Consider the following 9,931-nt stretch of genomic DNA (forward strand, 5'->3'; position numbering starts at 1 on the left):
AATGGGTGCCATTTCAGCGACTGATTAATTACTGCTGCTTTGGGTTTGAGAGGCAGAGCTTTATTATAGTATGCTGGAGTGTGGTGGGCTTGTCAGATTAGCTCGCCTGTCAGAACTGAAGGCATGAGAATACATGTCTCTTGTAACTGTTTGGGCATTCTTGCAAACATGATGATGAGATGGCACTTGGCATTTGAAAGGAAGAAAAAGTCCTGATGCATAAAAGAATCAGATGACAGCCACTGTTTTAGAAGAATTTTGTAAAGTGAAGATTTCAGCAGCATGCTGAGAATGTTGGCTTTGTTGCAGAAGTCTTGCATAGATAATATGAATTAGGCTGCTGCTTGGCTATAACCAGACCCAGATTTGTAACATGTCAATGTTAGAAAATGAGATACAAAACCCCTTGAGAGTGCCTAAGAGGACTTGGAAATGTATAACTTGCTGGTAATAGTGCCAGCTTAATTGCCAAAGCTATTATGTAGTATATCAATAATAGCCAGCAATAATAATTGCCTTGAGTAAAGGATCCCTTAGAGACAGACAGTGAAAGTGCCAGAGAGGGCCAGGTGGGGGCAGCATAGAGCAGCAGGTGTATTAAACTCCAAGTGAAACCAGGAATGGATCAAAGTGCTATGCAATGGAAGTCTTATTCCCATCCCTGTACTGGTGTGCAGTTCTGAGTGGAGTCTTCTTTCCTGTGCTTCTGTACAGGGTTGCTGTGCTGAAAGAGCCGAGGCCTTGATAAGGGGATTTCTTTTATAACTTCGGATGATACTAGCTTTGGCAGCCCATTCGGTTTAAAAATCTGATTCAATTTTAGTTTTTTTAAAAATAAATCGCACATATATATTAAACCCTAAAATCTGAAAACTTGTACAGCGCTCCCCCTTTTAAACACTGCGGTCGGGAAACGTAGGTAAGAAACCATGCAATTTGTGTTTTGACTAACTAGAATGCAAGTGCTAGAGTAATGGCATTATGGTGCCAATGGGAGTCATGACCATATTATATCGCCTTATGACTAGGGGTGTGCTTATATTCGTACTCAGAGTTGCCTTTAAGAAGGCTTTATCGGCAGCTGTGAAATAAATCCATTACTTGTGTTGTTTTCAAAACAAGAAAGGTTGCAAATAATTTCCGCAGTATGGCATTCAAAATGTCAGCGCCACAGATGAGAGGAACATTTTTATTCCGGTTTGAATTTTTAAAACCATCAATGCTGAAGTTAATGGTCATTGATTGGTACTCAATTAATGAATGGATTTATTTAATACCTGCCAACAAATACTTCAGCACACCCCTACTTCTAACCCGTTCCATGGGCCGCCTTATCACGAGGGAGCACTATAAAATTTAGTTATTTACAGGCTATCACACAAGAAGATCAGCTGAGGCATTTTTTTCTGTAATTCTGAGAGCAGCAGGGTTTTTTTTTTTTCCAACTTGCCAATTTTGCTTTCACTGTGTTCACCTCCATCAACGCCTCTGCACATCTCTGCAGCACCAGAATTCGGATTTCATCAGAGAAAATAATTCCAGCAGCATGAGTTAACAAAGTTCTTCTTCTTGTTTCCTTCTAATTGAATTCTGAATTCCTTGTTCAAGTCCTCGAAGGAGAGAGGGCACATTGACTGGCTCATGTGGCATTGTGAATCAGACAACCTTTTCAATCCGCTGCAGGCATTGGAAAGATTTCAGGCTGTGACATGCAAGTGCTCATTTAAAAAAAAAAAAAAAAAAAGGGTTTTAAAAAACATTGTGACAAGGTTGTTAGCAACAGCCTTAGGGTCTGTTCCATGTAAGTTGGAAATGGTTTATCTTTGCAGTAAACTTTTATCAATGTGCTTTAGCTGCTGGTGATGCGTAAAACAATTAAAAAACTTTGTCCACAGCTACTGAGAAAGTAGGCGGGAGGCAAATGACTCATCAAATTAAAAGATGTTGCTAGATGCCTTTTGGCTATTGCAAAAGCAGTGCCAGATTTTCAAAGCCTCTTCTCTTGTGTTCTGTCATTACGTTTATTGTTTTATTAAAAACAACCCTTATTTGTCAGCTAATGATGGAAAATCATGTCTTATATTTGCAATATTAGAAAAACCATTTGTAATCCACTGGACATTATTTGAAACAAATTATATGCATTGATTTCCTATTGGCAGAAAAACTAGTTCTAAGCTGTTAACAGTTTGTACAGGTTGCAAGTATTTTATGAATCGTGTTGAAATGGTACTGTAAAGAAAATAATTTGTCTGTAAATGAATTCACACTATACCAATTGCTGTGTTAGTAAGGTTCCATTTATGGATTCCAGTATTCAAAAGTTACACACATACAGCTTAAACATTTATTGTTAGAAATGTGGCACCTAGTTATAACAGAAATCAGATAATGATCGGTTCCCTAATGTTCTGGGAGATAGCTCGGGTACAGAGATGGTCTGTCACTAGGAGAAGTTTCAGGTAGCTTGTCCCACTCACACTCTCAAGTGTGTCTGTCTTGTATATCTTGCCTAACTGCATGTGTGTGAAGCTGAACTCGGGAGATGTAAAAATATCCTGAATAAGCGGCTGTCCCAATTAAACGAGAGGCAGTGGAGAGGATCTTAGTCACACTTATATTCAGAATTTGCACAAGAGACATTTTTTTTTTAGTCCTAAACAATAACATGAATTGCTTATTACTTAATCTGTGGCCACGCCTGTTAGATGTACTGTATAAGCAAAGATTTCATTTATAATGGGCAGATAATTGCCACGTTTTCGCAAGAAACATTTGTAATCAGTGTTGTTGTGAGTCATAAAACATGAGTCACGAGAGTTCTGTTAGCAGCAGCCCGAGAAATTGAAACTCAACAGCCATGATGACAACTCGCAAATGACAGGTGAGGCAAAAAACAGTATCCCAATTAAATGAAGTGACATCCCAATTAAATGACATAAATAGCATTGGGAACAGCCGTCTCCCAGAGTTCTGTCCCATTTATCGGACATATGCAATACAAAACATATGTACACATTCACACACCCTTATACACACAGTAAAAGCATAGCAAAGTGTAGTCAAGCATCTAGAGTGAAAGTATGGTAAAGCCTAGGTAAGGATTGTAAAGCACAGAGAGGTACGGTAAAACATGGCAAACTATGGTAACCATGTGATGCATGGAGAAACTGCAAAATGAATGGGCAGATTTACTGTGGTAAACGTTTAAGAATATGAAGCTCTAAAAGGAAATTCACCACACTGACATATTTCTTAATTTTCACCTGGTTGTATCAATATTCCACAGCTCATCCACAGAATAAGTATTGCACAGGACTAAGGCACTTCTCAGTGCTGAGCTCTCTCATATACATCATGAAAATATCACGAAACAGACTGTCTCTTCAAACAATTTACATTCCCTAAAGGCAGTCTGGTCTGTGGGGACTCTACTTTTGAAACTGGAGTGTCACTGCTTATGAATCCCATCTTCAAGCTCTGTTACAGCTCAGGAACATCTACAGTATAGAGCTTCTGCTCTGTTTTCCACCCCCGTTCTGCATGCTGGGTGTCTGACAAGGTGTACGGCAGACTTTCTGCATTTTCAATGGGAGCCGACGTGTTCAGGATTGTTTGTGTGCCTGCATGTTTCCCTGTCCAGGAGAAGGGCTGTGTCTGCCATCAATTGATACTTATTAGATCTGCAGCAGATATGAAATGGAGAGCTGAGGCACCTACAAGAGAGAGGCTGGACTCGATTGCCAACTCGGTATGGTTAGAGCAGCCCTTTCTCAATTATATACACTCGTTTTACTGTGAGTTTAATAAGACACATTTGCGCTTGACACCTATACAATGTAGCTAATTATGCTCATATTAAAACCTGGAACAGGGGGCTCTCGAGTGGTGCATCCAGTAAAGGCACTCCACGTGGAGTGCAGGATGTGCCCTATAGCCTAGAGGTCGCCAGTCGAGTCCAGGCTATTCCACTGCCGACCGTGGACGGGAGTTCCCTGGGGGCGGCGCACAATTGGCCTTGCGCTGTCCAGGTGGGGAGGGCTTAAGTTGGCCAGGGTGTCCTTGGCGCACCAGCGACCCCTGTACACTGGCCGGGTACCTGCGGGCCTGCCAGTAAGTTGCCCAGAGCTGCGTGTTCCTCCGACGCTATATAAGAACATAAGAAAGTTTACAAACGAGAGGAGGCCATTCAGCCCATCTTGCTCGTTTGGTTGTTAGTAGCTTATTGATCCCAGGTGGCTGTGTGGCGGGCCTGCTGGTGGGCTAGTGCTAGAAAGGCAGACTAATTCACATTCAAGGCTGCTGTTTTACACTTTGATCTCTCAACTGATTTAGCCCTTGACTGCTCGTAGCACTTCACCGTCATTAACAGACTCCTCTTAGAAACATGAATTTGACATGAATCTCCACGAAAGAAGGGCAGCATATTAGAATTCCTTGACAGTGTGCAGGTTCCATAATGGAGCTGTACTCCGCCCTCCGCCTCTCTCTCTCTCTCTCTCTCTCTCTCTCTCTCTCATTGAATAGAAATGCTAATGAAGGTGGCTTCATCGAAGCAGGGTTATCTAAACGGCTAAAGCTGACTGAACTGATGAGAGAAAGCTTCCTTATTACTGGGAGTGAAAACCATGTGAAATAATAGTAATAATCATCAGCAGTTTGAATCGCCTCATATCGTATGCCTATATTATACTGGCAAGCTGTCAGTTTAACGTTACTTCACTTGACATCTAAACTGAGATCATTATACTTTACTGCTCATCTTCAAGACATTGAAAAAGACCTCGAGTTAAAATACATTTCTGAAATGTGAACCAGCTTGCTAAACTTGTCTGATTTTTTTATTATTATTACACAGCAACAAAATCAGTATCAAATATTGAGCAGATGGCAGCAAGCAATAAGACTCCCCCATTCCACCCTGGCACTGTCTGTAGCGCTGCAGCTGCCCACCCAGCATGTATGTTGCAAGATGAGCATCAACTTCAACAGCAAGCATTCCCTGACTCAAACAGTGCGCAGAGATTTTTTTCCTTTTAAACTTATTTTACCCCTGATATTCTCCTCAATTTAGAGGGCCCAATTACATTCCTTCATCGCAGTAATCCCCACAATATCAGAAGAACTGCAGGTTCAGTGGGCGTCCACCGATCCCACGACCAATCCAATTTCCTTTTTTACATCCAGAAACTGGACAGCAGATGTCAGCGATCTACCGGCTTGTGGAGGACAAAGGCCGGTCCTGCAGGTGTCTGCTTTTCTGCTGTAGTGCGATGAGTCTGACTATTATTATTATTATTATTATTAAGGAGGCAGTGTGGTCCAGTGGTTGTAACCAGAAGGTCATTGGTTCATATTCCACCTCTGCCACTGACTGACTCACTCTGTGTGACCCTGAGCAAGTCACTTAACCTCCTTGTCCATCCTGCAGATGAGATGTTAAATGTTCTATTGTAAGTGACTGCATATAATGCACAATTCACAGCCTACCTCTGTAAAGCTCTTTGTGATGGTGGAACACTATGAAAGGCGCTATATAAAAATAAAAATATATATATATATATACAGTACTGTGCAAAGGTTTTAGGCAGGTGTGAAAAAATGCTGTAAAGTAAGAATGTTTTCAAAAATAGACATGTTAATAGATTATATTTATCAATTAACTAAATGCAAAGTGAGTGAACAGAAGAAAAATCTAAATCAAATCCATATTTGGTGTGACCACCCTTTGCCTTCAAAACAGCATCAATTCTTCTAGGTACACTTGCACAAAGTCAGGGATTTTGTAGGCATATAGTCAGGTGTATGATTAAACAATTATACCAAACAGGTGCTAATGATCATCAATTCAATATGTAGGTTGAAACACAATCATTAACTGAAACAGAAACAGCTGTGTAGGAGGAATAAAACTGGGTGAGGAACAGCCAAACTCAGCTAACAAGGTGAGGTTGCTGAAGACAGTTTACTGTCAAAAGTCATACACCATGGCAAGACTGAGCACAGCAACAAGACACAAGGTAGTTATACTGCATCAGCAAGGTCTCTCCCAGGCAGAAATTTCAAGGCAGACAGGGGTTTCCAGATGTGCTGTCCAAGCTCTTTTGAAGAAGCACAAAGAAACGGGCAACGTTGAGGACCGTAGACGCAGTGGTCGGCCAAGGAAACTTACTGTAGCAGATGAAAGACACATCATGCTTACTTCCCTTCGCAATCGGAAGATGTCCAGCAGTGCCATCAGCTCAGAATTGGCAGAAAACAGTGGGACCCTGGTACACCCATCTACTGTCTGGAGAAGTCTTCATGGAAGACTTGCGGCCAAAAAGCCGTACCTCCGATGTGGAAACAAGGCCAAGCGACTCAACTATGCACAAAAACACAGGAACTGGGATGCAGAAAAATGGCAGCAGGTGCTCTGGACTGATGAGTCAAAATTTGAAATATTTGGCTGTAGCAGAAGGCAGTTTGTTCGCCGAAGGGCTGGAGAGCGGTACACGAATGAGTGTCTGCAGGCAACAGTGAAGCATGGTGGAGGTTCCTTGCAAGTTTGGGGCTGCATTTCTGCAAATGGAGTTGGGGATTTGGTCAGAATTAATGGTCCTCAATGCTGAGAAGTACAGGCAGATACTTATCCATCATGCAATACCATCAGGGAGGCATCTGATTGGCCCCAAATTTATTCTGCAGCATGACAACGACCCCAAACATACAGCGAAAGTCATTAAGAACTATCTTCAGCGTAAAGAAGAACAAGGAGTCCTGGAAGTGATGGTATGGCCCCCACAGAACCCTGATCTCAACATCATCGAGTCTGTCTGGGATTACATGAAGAGAGAGAAGCAACTGAGGCTGCCTAAATCCACAGAAGAACTGTGGTTAGTTCTCCAAGATGTTTGGGCCAACCTACCTGCCGAGTTCCTTCAAAAACTGTGTGCAAGTGTACCTAGAAGAATTGATGCTGTTTTGAAGGCAAAGGGTGGTCACACCAAATATTGATTTGATGTAGATTTTTCTCCTGTTCACTCACTTTGCATTTTGTTAATTGATAAATATAAACTATTAACATGTCTATTTTTGAAAGCATTCTTACTTTACAGCATTTTTTTCACACCTGCCTAAAACTTTTGCACAGTACTGTATATATAATATGCATACGTATCAATCACTAGAATACTTCATGACAAAGAAAAGTAATTGTTAAACTGAAAACTCACGATTTTAATAATTAGCTACTTATTAAAATATTGTTAATAATATATAAATAATACATAATATTCAAATTAGTGAGGTGGTAACGACTGCCACAGCTTTTAATAATGGTCCTTCCTCCCTCCTCGTGTTGAGAGAATGATAGTCATCTCTAATAAAATGTGCTTGTAATTGCACTGGAGTTCTGCTGTTTGGATTTATATTACAGGGCATTGATCCAGCTTCGCTAAGGGGAGTGTTGTAACAATTAGCGCTGCCGTTTAATTAGATTCCTTAGCAAAAGGTAACCCATGAGGTGCCGTAGAGATTTGCCTTTCTCTCCTCACCAGTAATATGTTGGATTTGTATCTAATATGGAGTGACAAGCCATGTGTAAATGCAAAACCTTCCCTGAGCTTCTTATTACAAATGGCGATCTGTAATTACTGCAACACTGGTTTACCTGAAACTCTGATACATCGAGTTACACTGTCAATGAATCCTCCCACAGCAGTGTACGTCTTCTCAATTGAATAAGATAAGTCTACTTCGTCCGTTAATGAAATCTGATCTGAGCTCTTCTGCCCTTGGTCAGGTTTCAGGATGAAGCCTGCAGGATCCAAGAGTGGAAATGCAGCCCGGCTGATTCCCAGATACTGAGTGATACCCTGGAGTTAAGCGGTGGTTTGCAGTTATGCAGTTGAAGGCAAAGTGACACATGTTGGTTTAGTAACAGACATCGAGAAGCAAGCAGCGCTTTCTGAATGACGTGAAGATTAGGACGTACTTTGCTTAAAGCCCAAGTTGTTTAGATTGTGGATAGATCATCTTTTTAATGTGTAGTGCCCTGTGCAGTCTGAATTTTTTTATTTGTTTTATTTTTTACAAAGTGTCCTGAGCACGCTTTTAAATAAACTGCTTAAAATATGAATCCATGATTTATTATTCTTTTTTATTCAGTAAAAAAAAATGTAGTTAAAAATCAGTAACCAATTCAATCTGCCAGTTCTATTGTCTTGATTTAAGAGTATAATTTAAACATTGGCAACCTGTTTAAACTGTTCTGGACGGATTTGTGACCAGTCCTCAAACGTCAATAGAAGCCTGTTTTGAGACAGTCCCTCGTGAAACAATCGCCATTCGTCATGTATTAAATCCGGAAGCACCTGCCAACCAAGCACCTGCAATCACCCCCCCCCCCCTGCAAAATACTGTTGGATCTGATGCCTTCTCAGTAATCTGGCTGTCTACTAGGGGGATGCTGCTACAAAGTATTTGTCAGCTGGTGTTAAATAAATCAAAATACACATTTATTAATGTGTTGATTTCAAAACAAGAAAAGCTGCCCTTCCCCAAAACCTTTAGAAGTGAGTACCAATCAATCGCAATTAACTTCCGATTGAAGCGAATTAAAAGCCGATTGAAGCGAATTTTCCTCTCATCGGGGGTGGTGAAATTTCTACGGAGGATGTAAACGGACAACGAAAATATTTTGCGAAACTAGCAACTGATTTGTCACGTAAACGTGAGTTTCATATCAAAAGGATAAAAAGAAATATAAATGAGTTTTAGTTAGTTTGATCACAGCAGGTTCTATATTAAACATCCCTTGTCAGATTGTTATTGGTTGATACTGTTATTGGTTGTGCAAGCCAGGGAAACCGAGGGGCCGCATTGTTTTGTGCTGAGTAATTAACATGTTTTATTCCATTTAATAACTACAGAACAACTTGAAATGTGTATAAAGGTATGAGGAGAATCAGCACATCCCTACTATCAGCATATCGTGTCTACTTTGCATTGTGGATCCTGCAAAAACAGTGCATCAAATGTCTGATTTTACAAGTTAAGTTTCTATTCACCTGATGTTTACACCCAAATTACCCCAAATAAATGTAATAGGTAAGTCTCTATACCCTACTCAAGAATACAAGCCAAAACGGTCAGCTTACATTCGTCATATGTAACCCTGTAAGCATATGTCTGCATGGTTAAATGCAGTACACACTGCATCAGGTATAATGAACACTCTGTGACCCTGCAAAACCAGCAGACTGTGAAACTCAGTAAGGGCTCAATAAACAACCAGACTCGGGATGTGCAAACAGAAAGCGGGGGGCTGAATATCGGCTCATCATCCTATTGTCTTGTTCTGCTGGAAATGAGATTCCGGATCTACAGCTGCTGATTGTGCAGAGTGACATGTGCACAGCAGAGCTCAAGCTGCAGGCCATTGTTCTCAGTGTACACAAATGTCATTTACCTCAATTCCATTTTTATTCCATGTAATTAATACCTAACAACTTCAACTTTACATATCAGTATATTTAAATCTAAGCTTAAAACGTATCTCTTTGATATGGTCTTTCACTAGTGAGCAGTTTGGTGTTCCTTATACTGCTGTAATATTTTTTACTTTTCTTAAAAATATTTCCCAACATAAAACCAATGTCACCTTACGATAATTGATTTTGAGTTTCAGTGTTTTAAAATAAAATATCAAACAGAACGAAATTTCAATGTACCATTTGTAATTCAGTAATATGAGAGAATTGGTCAGGGGTCTGAATACTTTTGCAAGGCACTGTATATATATATAATCTAGAGAAGCGGGCATTCAATTGTTATAAAATGTGGTCTGGACATACTTTAGCAGAAACTATTGTGAGCACCGGAATCTGACGGTTCATGAAGGCAGCTGTCCATCTCTCTGTTACATTACATTTATACAGTGGGTTTGGTC

At 40.5% G+C, this 9,931-nt stretch overlaps 1 protein-coding gene across 3 annotated transcripts in view; it reads left to right on the plus strand.

Annotated features, from left to right (window-relative positions):
• Positions 1-9,931, plus strand: part of LOC117419743 (synapsin-3-like) — a 198,558-nt gene that overhangs the window by 14,569 nt on the left and 174,058 nt on the right. The window lies entirely within an intron of this gene.

This window comes from Acipenser ruthenus, chromosome 14 (assembly GCF_902713425.1).
Source record: "Acipenser ruthenus chromosome 14, fAciRut3.2 maternal haplotype, whole genome shotgun sequence".
Lineage (NCBI taxonomy): Eukaryota > Metazoa > Chordata > Actinopteri > Acipenseriformes > Acipenseridae > Acipenser > Acipenser ruthenus.